Genomic DNA, 19,988 nt, shown 5'->3' with positions numbered 1-19,988 from the left:
TATAAGAGTAATTTCCAAATGGGAATCGGAATTCAGATAATTTTTGGTGTCTTTGGAAAATGAAAAATCCTAACTTATGGTGAAGTTGGATTTTAAATTACAATTTTGAAAATGGCACTTTTAGAAGTTGGCATTTTCCTTCCTTGTCCGGTTGGGGTCAGTGTCACAAACCCTGATCCCCATCTACTGGAGAAGTCTTACACCGCGGACCAACTAAAGGCTTTACAGCTTGTCCAGCCCAAGGATTGTCAGATTATTGCGCCTGGGGTGGTTCCTTTAGTCTGCAGCGACTGTAATTACGCATGGTGGATTTATGAAAACAGCATAGATAGCAATGCCTGGCACTCATCTGAAGGTAACAAATTTGAGTTTCCCCCCACTATGGTTGACCATATCTCTGATTCTTATAGAGAATCTAGTCAGACCAGAGAATTTTGATTCTTCAGTTCAAACTGTCAGTCTCGCCTAAACACCAACAACACCTATTCAACTTTTTATGGGACTCTCAGCCTTATGCTCTGTTTCCTACTGGGCGGTACAAAAGGGGGTGGTAATGGACGGAGCATCAGAACCAATCAAACACTCACACCCAGTCAACAGATCTGGGTTTGATCCATCACCGTTCTTTAGCCCACTCTGCCACCCCAGTTCAGACATGGCCATATGCAAATCAGTCTGACCCTGTGCCTCATGGGAACAGTCCAGCCCTACTGAGACATTGCTGCATGAGGGCTTCTCACGGATGTAATTATGGCCTTCCCCTCTAACTACTGTATAGTTAGGAAAGATAGACAAGACAGGACAGGTGGGGGGATTGCCATTATTTTTAAAAATGACATTCAGTGTCCTGATTGTGAAGATTTCTGTTTTGAGCTCTCGCTTCCAACAAAATTCACGTTCTCGGAAGCTTTGTTGTATCGTCCTCCTGGTTATGCAGGAAACTGGTCTACCTCTTTGCCAGACTTCAGAGCTCCACATATATTAAAAGCGGCCAATTTCACCCTACTTGGCGACTCTAATCTTCATTTAGAAGAACTGATGTGCAACCTAAGTTCTGATCTCATAAAGGATCTTGAAGTCTTCAGCTTGAATTTGTGTAACACTGGCCCTACTCATTTGGCCAGTCATTTGTCGGATCCAGTTTTTCCCAATGTCTCGGACTGGATGACTGTTACCCCGCTGCCATTATTGTGGTCTGACCATTTTGATGTGCCTTTCATTATTAGAATCCCGCCATGTCTTTTAACATCACTCTCAAACCAATCCTTTAAATCAAGGAATTGGGTGACGTTGAATATCCCAGCATTGAATAAGTTACTGCATTATAGCATACCTAACCTCAAAAAAGGGCTTGGCTTTGATTCTGATTTGGTTCATTACTGGCTTGCAGAGGCTGTGGAGAAAATTTTACCAGCTCCCTGGATTAACGAAACACTAAAATATGAGAAACAACTGTGCAAAGCCCTGGAAATATTATGGAGAAAATCATACATGAAGGAAGCTAAAAGCCTGTATAGAACAGCGATAAAAAATATCACAGCCTCCGCAAATTGGCAAGGGCTGATTATTATTCAGAGAAAATACTAAGCGCTCAAAACTGTTCCAGGCCCCTGTTTAAGTTGGTCAAAGAGCTATCAGACTCCTCTACTCTACCTCCTACACCCTCGCTTTCTACAATGCAATTTTTAATCAAAAAGTAGGAAAGATTCTTTCCCAAATGGCCCTAGATTGTACACATTCAGACATTTTCACATGCAGGCTGTTACGGTGCCATGATCAGTGATGATATAACACCTGAGCTAAGGACTTGGTCCTTGTTGGATCCTTTGACTTTCAATAGTATTTTGCAACCTATTAAATCAGGCTTTCTCTTGGACACCCTAACACATGATCAGAAAACTTGACTCTAATTTGTTATCTATGTTAGTTAATCTTAATATATTTCTTGGCAAGGGGCTGGTTCCCCAGAAATGGAAACATGCCATGGTATTTCATATCCTAACAAAAGACAACCTGAACCTGACCAATATGTCCAAATTTCGTCCCATTTCCTTTGTGTCTTTTCCAAAGTGTTGGAAAACAGATTAATTGCAAACAAACCTCATTTGTGGAGGTTCAGAATTTTCTTTACCATTCTCAGTCTGGATTTAGGGTTGCACACAGCACAGAAACTGCCCTCTTGGGCGTTAACAAGTGCTTGAGGCAGCGCCTTAATGAGGACGGTATGGCTGCACTCATTCAATTAGATCTTAGTGCAGCCTTTGATACGGTGTCTCATTCTATTCTGGAGGAGAGACTGATTGCCCTGGGCCTTGAGGACTCTGCTTTGGCCTTACTTAGATCATTTTAAACAGGTTGTACGTTTCAAGTTTTTCCCTCCAATGCCAGATCTGAGACTCATGCTCTGAGGTCAGGAGTCCCCCAAGGTTCGGTGTTGAGCCCTTTATTGTTTTACATTTACATTCGACCTTTGGTGAATGAAGTAGAGAGGTGTGGTCTGACACTTTTCTCTTACGCAGATGACACACAGATCATCTTTACGTTGTCATCCAAACAGAACCATGTACCATCAGATTTAAGCTTGGGCCTGAGTCATATCTCTCAGGCCCAACAGCGATAAGACTGATATCATGATTCTGGGTAAAAAAGCCTCTCTCTGTGGTCCTCATCATTGGCCTGACTCTCTAGGGGATCCGTGTACTCCATCTCAGAAAGTAAAAAATCTGAGATTCCTTTTGGATGACAAATTGTCCATGGATCCTCCACTAGCTAAGGTGACTGCCACTTGTTTTGCGGTCCTCAAATGGCTAAAAAAGATCATTTGGATGATGCCTGCTTCCGCTCAAAGGCCTGTGATCCAGGCCTTAATTATAATCAGACTGGACTAAGGCAATGTGCTGTATTTGGGAGCCAATAAAGCTAGAATCTGCCGGCTGCAATTAGTTCAGAATGCAGCTGCGAGTTTACTCTACTTACTTCCAAAAACATACTCAGCCTCCAACCTTTTTCACAAGCTTCATTGGCTGACAATTCCTAACCATATCAAGTTCAAAGCCTTATGATACATGTTCAAGGCTAAAGTAGGTTCAAGCCGACGGACTCCGTGCCATCTAGGTATTTGGAGGGGTGAGACCGGAAAACCCGGATACGCCCGTTTAGGTGGGAGTCCACACGGACCATTACCATCCTTAATACGGCATGGAATAACGTAACTTTAAAAATATTAATGTTATAAAGGAGCAGCTACCTGCCCTTTATTTTAAATAGGATAGGGTAATTCCCAGTTCCTGTATACACCAGGGGACGACATAGCCCTGAAGAAAGTCCCAGAACCATAATCTTTGGGCATACGAGGACTGAAACATGTTGGCCCTAGAGTCCTAGGACCATAACATTCCATGCGACCCTATTGTCTGTAATTTTAACATTCCTGTTGTACCCAAGAATAAAGGGAAACTGGGGTCCAACAGTGAATTTTTAATCTTTATCCCCTGGCCTATTATATGATCTAAGTGCTCCCTGGAATATTGGTCGAGCCCACCCCGACTTATAGGGGTCGCGGTGTCCCGATGATGAAGCATGACACCACTAGGGTGTGTGAGGGAAAATAAATAAAAATATAGGTTTTTCCCGTTCCATTCCTACTAATAATAGCTTCACACTGGAATCCTCTAATATTTGTCTCTAACACCATGATAAGAATAAACGGTGGAGTACTATAAATTGTAATTAAAGTGGGAACTGGACCATGGTATATTCAGGATTTCGGGCGTCTTTGTCATTATTCTCAATACTTGCAATCTATGTTCAGTGTGTCTAGGTTCCGCTTGACTGGCATGAAAGGTTGTCCTTTTCATATTTGGGCCCCAAAACCCTGGAATCCTCGCTCAAGTCATTGAGAAGCTGTACGTCTCTCCTTGATTCTATAAAGGTTTGGAGATTTGACTCTTTTAGCTCTGGAATCTCTCATCTACCTGCTCTGAGCTGGGAAACCCTTTGAGGTAGCTGTGCGCATTACAAATTCAAATAATAGTAATGATGGGAACGAGGAGCTGGACTCACCCCACTTGCGCTTGAATATGCTGTGTTCTGCGACTTGTAGTTAGTTTGGAGCCAGGGCCAGGGCATCTGTGCACTTTAAAGTCATCCCTCTAGAAGTTTCTCCCCTCTCCAAAGAAACAACTGGGTATTAATAGCGGACCTCAGACACCACCATTTCAGTACACTTCTGAACCTGTGGATTCTCTGCCTAGAAGAAGTACTTCTGTGCTGATTAAATGACTACCACTCTTCTGGACTGCTGCTCTAAATGACTGCTGCTGTGCTGATCTGCTGCCTTTTTACCTGGGTGAGAAGGACTGGGCTTGTATTGCTTGATCCCGGAACCCAGAGTGACTCAAAAAGTTAGTTGGCTGCCCTCCTGATATGAAGCCTCAGGGGCACAACATGATTCATACAACCTTGCACCTGTACCTGGACTCTGCCAACTGTGAGTCTACCATGCCAAGTGGTGCCACTCCAGTCCTAAACCCTTTGAAGTGGTCTTAAGATGCTATGCCAGTCTCTGTGGATCCAGATGGAACTGTTGCATCTCTGATGTGCGGGCAAACCCCAGTAGAACCAGCGCATTGCCGCAGCTGCATGGATTGGACCCATCACGAAGACGCACACTGCCTCCACAGTCTCATCAGGACTGCCACTGTGTGACAAATTCTAAGCACAGGCCTTCGCATCCCTCGCTGATGGCAGCCTCACCGACGGACTCTGCATTGCAACTGAACAGCTCCTCAGAACTGACGCATCTTTCCGACTGCATGGTGCTTCCTCAAAGCTGGACTTTGCTCCACAAGCCCTGTAGACGCGATTCTTGATGAAGATGTAGACTCTCACATCACAGCCTCATCACTGCTTGGAACCGACGTGGATCCTCATAATGTTCCGTAACCCAGGATTTAGGATACTATGTTCATTGGGTCTAACTGGGTCCCTGTAGCCAGCCTTTGCTCCATTGCTGTCGGCCTGAACTTGTGACTTTGTTCCGGTAACCAGATATCCACAGTTGGCGCTTTGTGCTTTTTGTCGCTATTTTCACTGAAATCTTTAAAATTTCAAATCTCCGGTTCTACTGATTGGATTTTTGTTGTTTTGGTCATGTTTTATTTATTAAAGAAACTTCTATTTTTCTAAATTGTGTAAGAACTTTTTTGTGCATTGTTTCTCATTTTATTACTATTTGGAGTGATTCACAAATACTTTACACCTTGCCTTTAAGTTAAACCTGACTGCTCTGTGCCAAGTTACCAGAGGGTTGAGCACAGGTAAATTTAGGGTTGGCTTGTGCCTCAGCCTGACAAGGACTGTGGTTACTGCTTGACTAGGGCTCACCCCCCACTCAACCAACAACCCAATTTGTTTCAGCTAGGTCCAAATGGCAGTTTAAAACTGCACAACAGGCTGCAGTGGCAGGCCTGAGACATGCTTTAAAAGGCTACTTTAGTGGGTGGCACAATGAGTACTGCAAGTCCAATAGTAGCATTTAATTTACAGGCCTTGAATACAGGTAGTCTACTAGGGACCTACAGGTAAATTAAGTGTGCCAATTAGATGTAGTCCAATTTTAGTATGCTTGAAAGAGATAGCATGAGCACTTTTGAATTGATTAGCACTGGTAAAGTGCACATTGTTCTAAACCCAACAAAAACAAACTCAGCAAAGCGGGAGGAGTGAAGGCAAAATGTTTGGGGAATACCACATCAAGGATGTCAGGTCTAACACCAAAAATTAACTAGTACCAATACTATAGGTACCTTTGAGAGACAACAACCTTAAATTATAAGAGAACAGATCTTTTCTGTCAGTTTTGAGAAAGTCCAATGAGGACGAAACACGTCTTGGCTGCTGGCTGCATATCATCATGTGGCATAACACTGTATTGATTGTTCTACATTTTGGACACATTGTAGAAGAAAAAGGCCATTGTAAACTTATAATAATTTGAAGACAGACTCTTGACACTACATGTGTCATTGCTTATTTACAGTGTGAATGTGTGTCTCAACCACTTGTAGACTTAAGATGTTTTGTGAGTCCCATCTATTTGGGTCCGACAAATAATATTTTGTGTAGCAAGTTGTTTTCTAAGGTTATCTGAGCACCATTGCTCATCCTTTGATACTAAATTGGTATATCAGACAACATTGCTTGCTTTTAACAAATTTTTGCACAGCTTTAGAGGACGAGCAACTAGTTGGTTTACTGCTAGCTTTGGAATAGTAAACAATATTGGATGCCCTAAATTTATTGGAGCCTTGTGACAAGTTTACTTTTCAAGTGGATATATGGATAAATAATTTCCAGAGATAACAGTTAACACTATTGTCCAAACAAAGCCAATATATGGGATGCTTACAGTAATCACTGAATTGGTAATTTCTTAAGACTGTATCTATGTTCAACACTATTTGCACCCTCTACCACTGCAGTCATACTTCTCCATGCTCTATACAGGAACAGTCAAACTGGAAACACAAGGCCACGTCCCCTACGAATGGCAGACCAGTTTAATTGATGAGCAGTAAAAAGGATTAAAAGAGATGTGCCATTGATTGTGTTCCCATTCTGAAGGGACGTGGCCAAGCAGTTCGGCTTGCCTATCAGTTTTGTGGTGCAACGAAGACTGATTTAGAGAGGGTGAGCTTCTATAATGGAACATGTTAGTTTAAAAAGTGATGGACTTGAGTATGAGCTGAAGTGATTAACAGTGGCTGAGATTAATTCAACCTTCTTCCTATGACTTTTCGGACATTACTCATACCCAATCATGATGGATTAAATATTTTATTTTTTTATATAAGAAGGATAATTTGCTGAATATGGTTAGCAGTATTGGCACCAATGATTTGCTTATTGCACACATATCTCAGCTCAAGCACTTAACATACCAATTTTTTAATTGGCCAACAAGCAAGTTTAGAACATTGGAATGTTGAGCGCTCCATTGAAGACAATGGAGTAGCTCTTGGATTATAATGGCTGGTATAAGCCTTCTGCTCCATCATTTCAATGTTTGTCCTTTAGTTTCTTCCTTTTTAATTTGGAACATTCTACCCTCAGTGGATGGAATGTTCTAATAGCCTTTCCACACTTTTGCTTCAGTATATACCGTTTTTTAAAAGCCCTCACCCTTGTTATAGGCTCATATCTGTGGTTCGGGCCTGTAACCCGGGGTCAGGGTCTTTAACAACCAGTATAGCCCTCAGCAGCGGGCTATAAGGTTATAATATGATACTTTGGACTTTATGCCTTTTTCCTTGGTGTCTAAGGGCCCGATTCACAGAACTAACTTAAGACAAAATCCTAAACTTACTACCATTTTGGTATTCACAGAAGGCACTTACTCATTTTGGTATTCACAGAAGGCACTTACTCATTTCGGTATTCACAGAAGTTAGGAGTCCTAACTTTAGGACTCCTAAATGCCTTCGGTGAATACCAAAAGTCTTAAAGTTAGGATTTTTCTCAGTTTAGGAGTAGTAAAGTTAGGAGTCCTAACTTTAGGACTCCTAAACGCCTTCTGTGAATACGGAAAGTCTTAATGTTAGGATTTTTCTCAGTTTAGGAGTAGTAAAGTTAGGACTCCTAACTTTAGGACTCCTAAATGCCTTCTGTGAATACCGAAAGTCTTTAAGTTAAGATTTTTCTCAGTTTAGTCCTATATTTACTACTCCTAAACTGAGAAAAATACTAACATTAAGACTTTCGATATTCACAGAAGGCATTTAGGAGTCCTAAAGTTAGGAATCCTAACTTTACTACACCTAAACTGAGAAAAATCCTAACTTCTTTCGGATTTCACTGACGGCATTAGGAGTCCTAAAGTTAGGACTCCTAACTTCTGTGAATACTGAAATGAGTAAGTGCCTTCTGTGAATACCAAAATGGTAGTAAGTTTAGGATTTTGTCTAACTATTTTTTGCTTTATATCATCACTCTATCAGATTTGAAAATAAAATGTGCATGAACTATTACTGCCTTCAGCAAGTGCTCCAGCGCTGATTACCAAAAATCCCCTCGCTACGTCACAGATCACAGATCTTCTTCAACAACCACATTCATTCACTCATTCACTGGTGGGGCCCATAACACCAATCATTAATTTCTTACTTTCCAGATCAATGGTCCTCGAGAGAGGGAGGGGAAATTTCTTTCCACTCTTATTCCATGCGCTGGAAACCATGGGAGGAAGATTTCACCGATCACCCGATGAGTAAAAACAAATCACCTATTCATCCCTACCTCACCAGGGTCTCAATACCTTTATAACCTAGCAATTCCTCCCATACTATTGGCCATGGATCAGCTTAGTTGCTGGGAAAAGCGACACTTAATTCTTCTAAACAATATACATCAAAATACTTCAAATAATAACCCGACACAGTTCTTAAATGAATTAAAATGTTTATCTAATTAAAGCATAAGAAAATCATAAAGCATTCAATATTTTGGTTCGCATATTTACCTAATCTGGCTAAATGGCGTCCTCTATGTCAAATTCAGATCTTTCGTCTCTATGCCCATAAATCGATCAATCAGTTCGCAAATTAATTGGGCATTTGATCAGTCCGTCAGAGTCTCTGGCAAGCAGCTGTCCAGCAGTGTCACCGTCCTCTCCGTCAGCATAACGTCAGTGTTGGAAAACCACTCCCACACTAGAAGGGGTGGTGGTGGTCTTCCGGACACACTGTGGTAGCTTGGCTCGAGTGGTCAGGAATCAGGCTCCGTGCTAAGCATACAACATACCCAAACAATAACCATGCGTGCATCCGTTCCAAAAACGACTCTACACCGTAAAAATTATGAAAATAACTTTCTTTATCTTCTTTTTCTCTTAGTTGCTGATTGGAGAAAATAAATAACAATCACAATATACAAACTTTTTTTAGAAAGTGCAGGACAAATAAATACTGGCTTAATGGTTCAATAAATAGGGGTGATCATAAATACTGAAGGCATAAATAAAAGTGCAATACAGACAGGCAATTAAATATTCTGAGGCAATAATTACTGTAACCAATAAATATTGTGCATCAATAAATACTGTGGACCAATAAATACAGTGGAACAATAAATAGGTTAAATACAATAAATACAGTGCCCCTAATAAATACTTAAAAGCTGACAGTGACACTCATGGATTCAGATCACTTTTGAATTCCTAAGGGCTGATTTGGCCCAGGCACAGCTTGTGGGGATGTGGAAGGCTTGGGGGTGTCTACTCCCTGGCTTGGTCAAGGCTGAGGCCTAAACTGAGGTAGATAAAGGGGGGGAAATACCAGAGACTTGGCTCTCTCTCTCCACACAACTTCTCTAGATTAGTCCCAGTTCACCCCTGGCACAGTCAGGTTGGTTCCAGCACCTCCCTAGCCCCTTAGAGCAGTCTCTCAGGTCTCCACAGGGCCTTAGGCGCCCTCTACTCCACTTACTGCCCTTTTTCTGATGCTCCGACGCCGCTGGAGTCGGGTCGATGCCGTGAGGCGGTTCCAGCTCGATGTCGGCGGCCTCGGCACAATGTCAGTTCTTTGACGACGCCGGCGGCGGCTCCGGTCTCGACGTCAGCGGCCTCGGTTCGATCTCGGCCTCCGATTCGATGGCGTCGGGCAGTCTTACTCGATGTCGACTTCGGGCGGCTCCGGTCCGATGGCGACCTCGGCTTCGATGACGTCGGCCGGCCTTGCCTCGATGTCGACTTCCGGCGGCTCCGGAGTGCGATCCTCACTCCCGACCTCCGGTGCTCCTCACAGGTTTCCGGCGACTCCGGAGTGCGACCTCCACTCCCGACCTCCGGCACGATTCTCACAGGTTCCGGCGACTCCGGAGTGCGATCCTCACTCCCGACCTCCGTTACCCTCCACCTCGGTCTCCGACGACTCCGGAGGGCGGACTTCACTCCTCCGATGACGCCGCTCACTCGACCTCGGGTGACTTCCTCCTCGACCTCTGGTATTCCTCATGACCTCTGACGGCGCCCTCTCTCGACCTCTGGCGGCTCCGGGTACGACGTCTGCTTTTCCAGTCAGCGCCGCTTCTCCACCTCGGGCTCCAGGTCTTAGGCTACTCGACGTCGGACTTCAGGGAAACCAGCTTCCAGGTCAGGATCTTGCTGTTCTCTTGTTTCTAAGGCCTGTTCCTGCTGTCCAGGTCCTCAGGATGGTTTTTCTGACTTCTCCCCACACAGGGCTCTAGGCTGGGCTCCGTCAGTAGGGACTAGTATCAAGGGTGGGTTTATGGACCCCACTCCAGGCACAAGTTTCCACCCCTGCTGCTTCACTCCTTCCTCCTTCACGTTTTTGCTGCTCACTCCTCACCAGTCAGGTGCCAACTGCCAGCTCCAACTGCCAACTCTCTCTCTTAGCTTCCCAACATTCTAAACCGCCTCCAACTGTCACAGGGCTCCAGAATGTTGCAGAAGGTTCTAGTAGGTTCCAGTGGGTGCTGGTGATGTCACAGGTGGCCACCATTTTGTGCTCCAGGCCCTCAGACAGAAGTTTCAGGGGTAAATAAAATGGCTCCCTGAATCTGCATCAACCCTAAAAACGAAAACAAATGAGGGAAAAAGGGCCAAGTCCTACATAACCCCCTTCCAGCCAAAAGCCAGGGTAGACCGATCAATGCCTTGATGGTCTTCCCTGCTTGGGGCGAGAAAAGGTGGACGCCGGCCCGCAACGGCAGGAGCTCCCGCAAGTTCTCCTCCGCTCTGGAACCCAATGGTTCCCTAACAAACCTCCCTGGACCAACAAAACCACCCCACTGGGGCTCCCTAGCTAGTTGTGGCCAGGACCGGCCCCTGGGCCGTCCAGATGTCTCTGGCCCGGGTGATCTCGCGGAGTGGGGGGCAGTAGCCCCAGGCCTGTAGTGCCCGTTGACCACTCCGGTCCTCCTCCTTGCAGTCCTAAACTGCCTCTGGTCCTTCCTCCTGGGGTTCACACCCTTAGGCTGACCAGCCTTCAGGGGCGAGGCTCTCCTCCCCCTAACTCTCCTTCTGGGGTTCCTCACCCTACCCTGCGAGGCACCCTCAGACCAACACTTCCTCCTCAGTCTAGGGCCTTGACCCCTCAACTGATCCTTCAACCTAGGGTCTAAACCCTTAGGCTGAGTCGGTGCCCGAGGCGAGACCTTCCTCCCTCTGCACCCCCTTCCAGATTTCAGCACCCTCCTAACGGGAAAAGTACCCCTGGAAGTCAATTTCGGGGGGACCTGGTTAACAGAGGCCCCACCCGCCAGGTCAGGCAACCCATGAGCCTGGCATCCCAGCCCAGGACCTAAACCCTGAAACTGGGCCAACCCCAGAACCTCAGGCGCGCTGGTTACAGTCGCCCTGGGTCCTCCTGACACTAGGGGCTCCCCTGCACTGGAGGGCACATCGGGACAGCCTAGGCTCCCAACCTGGGGCTCCCTTGCGGAACTCTCCAGGCCCTGAGACTTCGGTTGGGGCACCTCGGGACACCTCCCCGTCTCACGCCTTCCTACAGATAGGTCGTGAGGCCCTACAACCCTCTCTCCCTGGGACCTAGCTGGGCTATCTGCCACTTCTCTCACCTCGCTGGGTTGGGAGATCCCTGCACTACCCCCTTCAGGTTCCCACCCCAATGCCTCCTCAGACACCCTGGTGATGTCATCCTGGGGTAAATAAACTTCTAGCTCCTGTGGAGCTTCCGGTATGCTGCCACCAGTGTCCTCGCTGGACACACTCATCTGGAGGGCACGCAGCTCCAACTCCTTCATCCGAAGCTCGTGCGCCATCCTTCTCTCCTCCATCTCTTTCTCCAGCCTTGCTAAGTCCCATGTGAGCTGTCTTTTCTCCCTCCGGTCTGTTAACTCCACTTTAGACAAGCCACCGCTAGAGGCACTGCTGCCCTTCCTAGAAAGTGTCCTGGGCCCCGCTGACAGGTTCCCCACCTCAGGTTGGTACAAACCAGCTCCCTCACTGTCTGGCTCTCTATCCCTGTCCTCCTCCTCAGCCTTGCTTTCTCGTCGTGCCTCCCCCCAAGCCCTTAAGCTGGTTTGGAGTGCACCCTTCTTTGCTCCTGGGGGACAATACACCCCCTCCCGCTGACAAAACTCCCTGAGTTGGGCCACAGTGTACGTTTCTAGATTTTCCAGTACAAACTCCATCTTGCCCACTCAGGTCAGAGGACAGTTATGTGCAGTAACTATGCAGGGGGGTACCTTATATAATACCTCCTCCCACCACCAGAGTAAATTTGGAAAAAACAAAAACCCACAATTAGGAAGGCCGCTTTGAGAAAACTCCCGGTGTAGGCCTATGGACTACCCACAGTTATTGTTGAGTATACGTAGGCACAGCTCTATCCCACCACTGAACACCAATTTATGTTGGAAAACCACTCCCACACTAGAAGGGGTGGTGGTGGTCTTCCGGACACACTGTGGTAGCTTGGCTCGAGTGGTCAGGAATCAGGCTCCGTGCTAAGCATACAACATACCCAAACAATAACCATGCGTGCATCCGTTCCAAAAACGACTCTACACCGTAAAAATTATGAAAATAACTTTCTTTATCTTCTTTTTCTCTTAGTTGCTGATTGGAGAAAATAAATAACAATCACAATATACAAACTTTTTTTAGAAAGTGCAGGACAAATAAATACTGGCTTAATGGTTCAATAAATAGGGGTGATCATAAATACTGAAGGCATAAATAAAAGTGCAATACAGACAGGCAATTAAATATTCTGAGGCAATAATTACTGTAACCAATAAATATTGTGCATCAATAAATACTGTGGACCAATAAATACAGTGGAACAATAAATAGGTTAAATACAATAAATACAGTGCCCCTAATAAATACTTAAAAGCTGACAGTGACACTCATGGATTCAGATCACTTTTGAATTCCTAAGGGCTGATTTGGCCCAGGCACAGCTTGTGGGGATGTGGAAGGCTTGGGGGTGTCTACTCCCTGGCTTGGTCAAGGCTGAGGCCTAAACTGAGGTAGATAAAGGGGGGGAAATACCAGAGACTTGGCTCTCTCTCTCCACACAACTTCTCTAGATTAGTCCCAGTTCACCCCTGGCACAGTCAGGTTGGTTCCAGCACCTCCCTAGCCCCTTAGAGCAGTCTCTCAGGTCTCCACAGGGCCTTAGGCGCCCTCTACTCCACTTACTGCCCTTTTTCTGATGCTCCGACGCCGCTGGAGTCGGGTCGATGCCGTGAGGCGGTTCCAGCTCGATGTCGGCGGCCTCGGCACAATGTCAGTTCTTTGACGACGCCGGCGGCGGCTCCGGTCTCGACGTCAGCGCCCTCGGTTCGATCTCGGCCTCCGATTCGATGGCGTCGGGCAGTCTTACTCGATGTCGACTTCGGGCGGCTCCGGTCCGATGGCGACCTCGGCTTCGATGACGTCGGCCGGCCTTGCCTCGATGTCGACTTCCGGCGGCTCCGGAGTGCGATCCTCACTCCCGACCTCCGGTGCTCCTCACAGGTTTCCGGCGACTCCGGAGTGCGACCTCCACTCCCGACCTCCGGCACGATTCTCACAGGTTCCGGCGACTCCGGAGTGCGATCCTCACTCCCGACCTCCGTTACCCTCCACCTCGGTCTCCGACGACTCCGGAGGGCGGACTTCACTCCTCCGATGACGCCGCTCACTCGACCTCGGGTGACTTCCTCCTCGACCTCTGGTATTCCTCACGACCTCTGACGGCGCCATCTCTCGACCTCTGGCGGCTCCGGGTACGACGTCTGCTTTTCCAGTCAGCGCCGCTTCTCCACCTCGGGCTCCAGGTCTTAGGCTACTCGACGTCGGACTTCAGGGAAACCAGCTTCCAGGTCAGGATCTTGCTGTTCTCTTGTTTCTAAGGCCTGTTCCTGCTGTCCAGGTCCTCAGGATGGTTTTTCTGACTTCTCCCCACACAGGGCTCTAGGCTGGGCTCCGTCAGTAGGGACTAGTATCAAGGGTGGGTTTATGGACCCCACTCCAGGCACAAGTTTCCACCCCTGCTGCTTCACTCCTTCCTCCTTCACGTTTTTGCTGCTCACTCCTCACCAGTCAGGTGCCAACTGCCAGCTCCAACTGCCAACTCTCTCTCTTAGCTTCCCAACATTCTAAACCGCCTCCAACTGTCACAGGGCTCCAGAATGTTGCAGAAGGTTCTAGTAGGTTCCAGTGGGTGCTGGTGATGTCACAGGTGGCCACCATTTTGTGCTCCAGGCCCTCAGACAGAAGTTTCAGGGGTAAATAAAATGGCTCCCTGAATCTGCATCAACCCTAAAAACGAAAACAAATGAGGGAAAAAGGGCCAAGTCCTACAGTCAGGAAATCAGGTAAAGCACGACAAGAGCAATACCTACCCTTTCTAGTCTACTTCTTTTATAGTAAAATCAACAACAAAATGATACAATACATGTTTTAGAACAAATCCAATTGGTTGAACCAGTATCATTCCTCCTGATTCCCATACATTCGATGTTTCATTAGATGTGGTTCTCAATTTATTACTAAAATTGCAACAGTTTCTAGTCCATTCAGGGCATGTTTATTCCCATGCGGGTTTGTGTCCATGGTGTCATCAATTATAACAGTTCTTAGGTTAAGGAAGTTCATTGTTTGAGGATTGGCACTCCTCCCGGTGCGACCTTCACGAGTACACTCTGCCTGGGGTCAGGACGAGGTTATTGTTGCTCATCTTTCAGTGCAGGCGCACTTCACTCAGTGACTTCTGTATCTCGTCTGTCCATCAAAATAGGGATGGCAGCCATTTTGTGGCCACTCCAGAAAGGTCAACTTAAGCAAAGAGACACTAAACGTAATTAATACATGGGAATGACTATTAAAATGTTATTCCCTCACTAAACCCTCTATGTGTGTGTATTTATCTAGCAAAAGCAACACGCATTGCGGTTTATACTCACAATTTAAAGCACGATTCACAAATCACATCACAAAAGCAACATATAACATGCAAATTCTAAATATCTGACATTAATATGCGTACGAAATTAGTTTACGAATCAATCAGGCCATGCAAATGCGATTCCCACGTGTATTTTCTAATTATTAATGTTGATTAATCAAACACAGCAAACCATTAATACTATTAATGTTAATCAGTTATTCGTTTTACCTCAAAATGATAAAATGGAGGAGGTATACGATTCTTAGGGAAAACCTCACTCCAGCACAAGCACATAGAAAAAAACAATATTTCACTCTACAGTAAAGTGAACATGAATGGTTGTAGGCCAGAAATAACTACACATCAGTGAGATGGAAATAAATCTGAAAACTAAATAAACTGCTGATTTTCAAGGGACTGCTCCTCAAGATTCCAAACACAGAACCTGTAAAATGTGAGATTAATAAAATAGGTTCTTTGTGTGTGTTTCTTGACAACTTTAGCTGTCTGCTAGAGCTTTTTTACTACTACTTTTCTAAAATGGAGAGGGCACGGTCTTGCTATTCACTGTTTTCTGTATCATTCCTTCTCCTATAGAATGCTTCCATTGCAGTGCATGAAGTGTATTCATTTATATCATTTTCAGTTCTACTAAATCTGGCAAAGACTATTTCATTAACGTAGAAGCCATCTTGGAAAGAAGGCTTTCTCCCCTGACAGCGATTAAGCATGCATATTACCCAAACACTTATTAATAATAGTAAATGTCAAGTGCTTGTTTCAAACATTATTTTCAGCGTGTAAAGAAATGCAATATAGAAAATAAAAATAAAGACTTTCAAATTTACATTTTAACACGTCACAGGACACTTACATGCTAGCTCTTACTTCAAGTAGGAAAATAAATGTGTTTCTCATTATGTCGGCAGTGGGTCTTTCAGGGCACAAAGCTGTCCTTCCAAAGGTGGCTTCCCAAAGAGAAAAGCCGCCTACAACCCAGCACCACCACTCTCAGAGACAGTGCTACTTGGCTCATATCTCATGGTCAAAAGGTGCCAGCTTGCCAACTCCCCTAGATACTCATACCTGGTATTTTAAGAGGGCAGGAGAAGGTGATACTGAGTATGGCTGTTTACCATAGGGTGAAGGAAGTCTTTTGACATCAACACAATAGAAGGACACTGGTTTGTCTGGTCCATTGGGATTATCTACATGCTAATGTAAACTGCATAATTCTTGTAGCAAGAACTTATGACACACAATAAGGACATTGTCTTAAAAATGTGTTTTACATTAACAATACTTTCATATGCTAAATATCAACAATTTCTTCCCCTGTACATAGCAAAGAAAATAAAGGTTTCACGTATGACATTTTAAGCAGTTAGGCCATGGTTAACCATTCAAACATGACTGCGAATGATCATGCAGTGATGGAGCCCTTGTCCATTTTCAAATGTCTTTAGTCTGAAACCACATGTGATATTACATGCTGTGATGTCACTTCCTGTGATGTCACACACAGTAATGTCACACGCAGTGATGTCACAACCATTCTGCCTAACCTGATGAATCCACCCACTTATTGTTTTAGGACTTGAGCCCTGATGCATACTTCATGTGGAGATATAGGAGGTGAAAAGTATGGTTGCCCAATGTATTCTGAACACTGGGTCAAATTCCCAAAGTGCATCTTAGAGTGTTCACTAGTACTATTTACTTACTACAAAATTCAATTTACAAACCCATAGGTGGTGATCTCCACCCTCCTCCTCTCCTACATTTTCTGTACAATGATCTCTGTCACAGTGGCGAGATCTCAGCACACTTAGCTATACCTTTTTGTTGTAAATGTGGGAGGGACCATGCAAGTAATGGGGAAAGGGGAACATTTACTACAATATGGATGGTGCTACTGAAAAGTAAATAGGGATTTAAGGATTAACATGGTCATACAAAATATACGACCACAAAAGAGTAAAAGCTTTACAATTTTACAACAGCTGTGATATTATTATTATAGGCTTGAATTCTCCCAGCGAGTCCTCGGAGTAAGTCAAGCACCGCATTTGGCTTACCACTGGGACTGCAACACAATCCCATGGAAAACAATGGAGGCAGGGTAATTAAACCAATCCCCTATAGGAATTACTGTTAAACTCATTCAGTTAATTCTACACTTAAATTAGGTGAGTGTTTTATTTTTTAGATACGAAAAAAGTATACTTATTTGTTCGTTTATTAAATTTAGTAATTAACATAAAAATAAATTAAACATAACTTATTAAAAAAGCATAAACATTATCTAAAATACATACCTTTTACTACAAATTAAACAAACAAAAAAGTTAATGATGGTGGGTACATCTTTTATATAATTGTTGGAAAATGAAAATGTATAGTTTAAATAATATGTTTAAATTAGTTTAAAATTAATTCAAATTTATTTTGTGGACATAACCTATTTTATTTTCTTAAGTCGAGGATAATATTAATTATGTTAATTAATTGTACCTTTTTATTTTTCATCAAAATATTTGTCATTACATTCTTTTTTTCTAAAGATAAATTTCGTTATGTTTATCTATACATTCCTTCACAGATATCACTGCTTCTGAGGTTGAAATCTTCACCAAAAGGGAACAAGTTACCAATATTAACTTTATACTCATTGGAGAGGGTGGAAACAGGTAAATCTACACCTAGGTGCGAATCTCACTTAGAAATGGTGAACAGAAAAGAAAGTGAAGAGTTTCACCTTGGTGTAAGACTAGATCTCCATGTGAGTCGATTTTTTTTTTGATAAACAGATTTTATTGATTTTAGGCCACAAAAAGTGTTAAAGAGGAACCGTTGACACATATGCATCACAATACAAAGGAAGAGGCTGCAACTGTACAAACTAGTGACTCTCAACCAGTACATTATAATTCGGATAGTCATTGTCCAATATTCCATATCTATTACATTCTCAGATAAATTGACCAAACCACTTCCCTCAAACTTGCCCATTTTATGGGGGCAGCCCCTGGCTTCATAGGCCACATGGTTCTGCTGCACACACCAATCTATTCCTCGCCTCCATCCCGACTTGGGGGGGAGCAGGGGACATCCAACTTGCAGCAATGTCTCATTTAGCAACCAGGAGGGCAGTGCCCAAAAATTATCGCTCAGCCCTCATGCCCCCAGACACTACAAGCAATATCAGCCTCCCATCCAAGGACATCTGATAGATCCTAGGTCACTATGGTTCAATAGTTCTGCACCTCAAGAGAGGACCACACCATGTTGTAAAAATATGCTGGGTCAACTCCACATCGGGGTCAGGAGGAGTTAGGGCGAAGGTCTGCCCAAACAACAAAAGAGGAGAGAGCCGGTCAAAATGTAAAGAAACTGGGAGCCAAAGAGAAGAAGACAGATTCAGCCCACTGAGTTGAGACAAACCCCATCAGCTCACCGTTTTGGCAGAACATAATCATCTGGGAGTAAGGTGGATCAACTCATTGCAGTGCACCCTATTTCAGAGGAACCATCACTGTGTATATGCAATGACTTTGCAGTCTTCCAGAGAAAAAGTCTCAAAACATAGTGGTACTGAGAAAGATATGAGATGCAGTGCAAAACAGAAGAGAAGTGTATTAAAAATGGCTACCTGATAACACCACCCAACTTTATTCGGTGTCAAAAAAAGTGCCAAGATTAAAAAAGCAAGTCAATCAATCAATCAATATGAACTTTATTCGGATAAAAACAACATATCCATAAAAGTACAGCATAAAATAATATACAAAAGTTACTAGAGACATAAAACTGTTACGCAATTTAAAAGGTCAGTTAATCAGGGTGCATAGAGTTACGTATACGCATCACTGTTTTTAAAAATGATCCAACTATTAAGCATAATTCGTCATCGGTAATAGCTAGCACCTTCTCGTAAGCCACCTTGTAATCGGTAATGTGTCGAGATTTAAAATATGGGATCAGGAATTTTTTTTAGTAGGGCTGAGTAATAACTACAAAAGAACAAGAAATCTAACATTGACTGCTTTTGAATGTTATCACAGGGGCACAGTACTGAATTAAAATTATGTGTGAACCCAATGGGAAATGACAACAGATATTTCATGGTATCTGTCCTTAACCTGAAAAATAGACCTCTTTCCCAGCAACTAATAGGTTTAACAAGGTATCTGGGCATAGCAGGGGACATTTCTATCTGCATATATCTAGCAACTGAGGTTTTACGACACTCAGTTGATACTCGTGCTTCATTATAGAAGGTATACAGAGTCTTTTCCAATTTTTTGATGTTAATAGAATTGTGTTGCAATGGGTTTAAGAAGAGATGTTCCATATTCAGGCTACTTAAACTTTTCCGGACCCCTGCTAACCACGGTATATCCATCCCTTTATCACATTTTAGGCAGTCATTGATTATTTCCCTTGTCAAATGTGCAGCTGGGTTCTTCCAGATTCTTAGCCAAAACAAGATAGGGCGAGCCTTAATAAAATCCTCAACGTATGGTAAATGAAGTTCTCTGTGGGCAGCAAACGTTGAGGAAAAGAAAAGTGCGCCCAAAATCTTACGGCAGAATCTATTCTCTTAACGCTGTATAGGCGTGCTAGCTGTATGCCCCCAAACCTCCGCCCCTTATGTTACAGTTGGTGTGCATTGCAATCTATACATTTTGATGATGGATGACAAAACTTCTATATTCTTTGGCTTCGGTAACCTAAGTATGGTATTAATAGAGTTAATAAATTTTCGTTTACAATAAACTATATGATCATTCCATAATCCATTTGATGCAAAAAGCAAGCCAAGATACGGGAAAGTGCATGTGCTCAGTAACTGGTTAGAGTTTATGACTATTGTGAAGTTGGAGTATTTCTTAGACCCACACGACATTAAAAAGGATTTTTTAAAATTTGTGCACAGATCCAAAGTTGCCATAAACTTAACAAAGTCATGGACCAGGGTGCGTAAAGCTTTAGGAGTACGCCCCATTAAAACTGCGTCGTCGGCATATAACAATGCAGGGATTTTATGGCCACCAATCAATGGGACGT

The sequence above is a fragment of the Triturus cristatus genome, chromosome 5_2, assembly GCF_964204655.1.
Source record: "Triturus cristatus chromosome 5_2, aTriCri1.1, whole genome shotgun sequence".
NCBI lineage: Eukaryota > Metazoa > Chordata > Amphibia > Caudata > Salamandridae > Triturus > Triturus cristatus.
Note: the sequence above shows the minus strand (reverse complement) of the source record.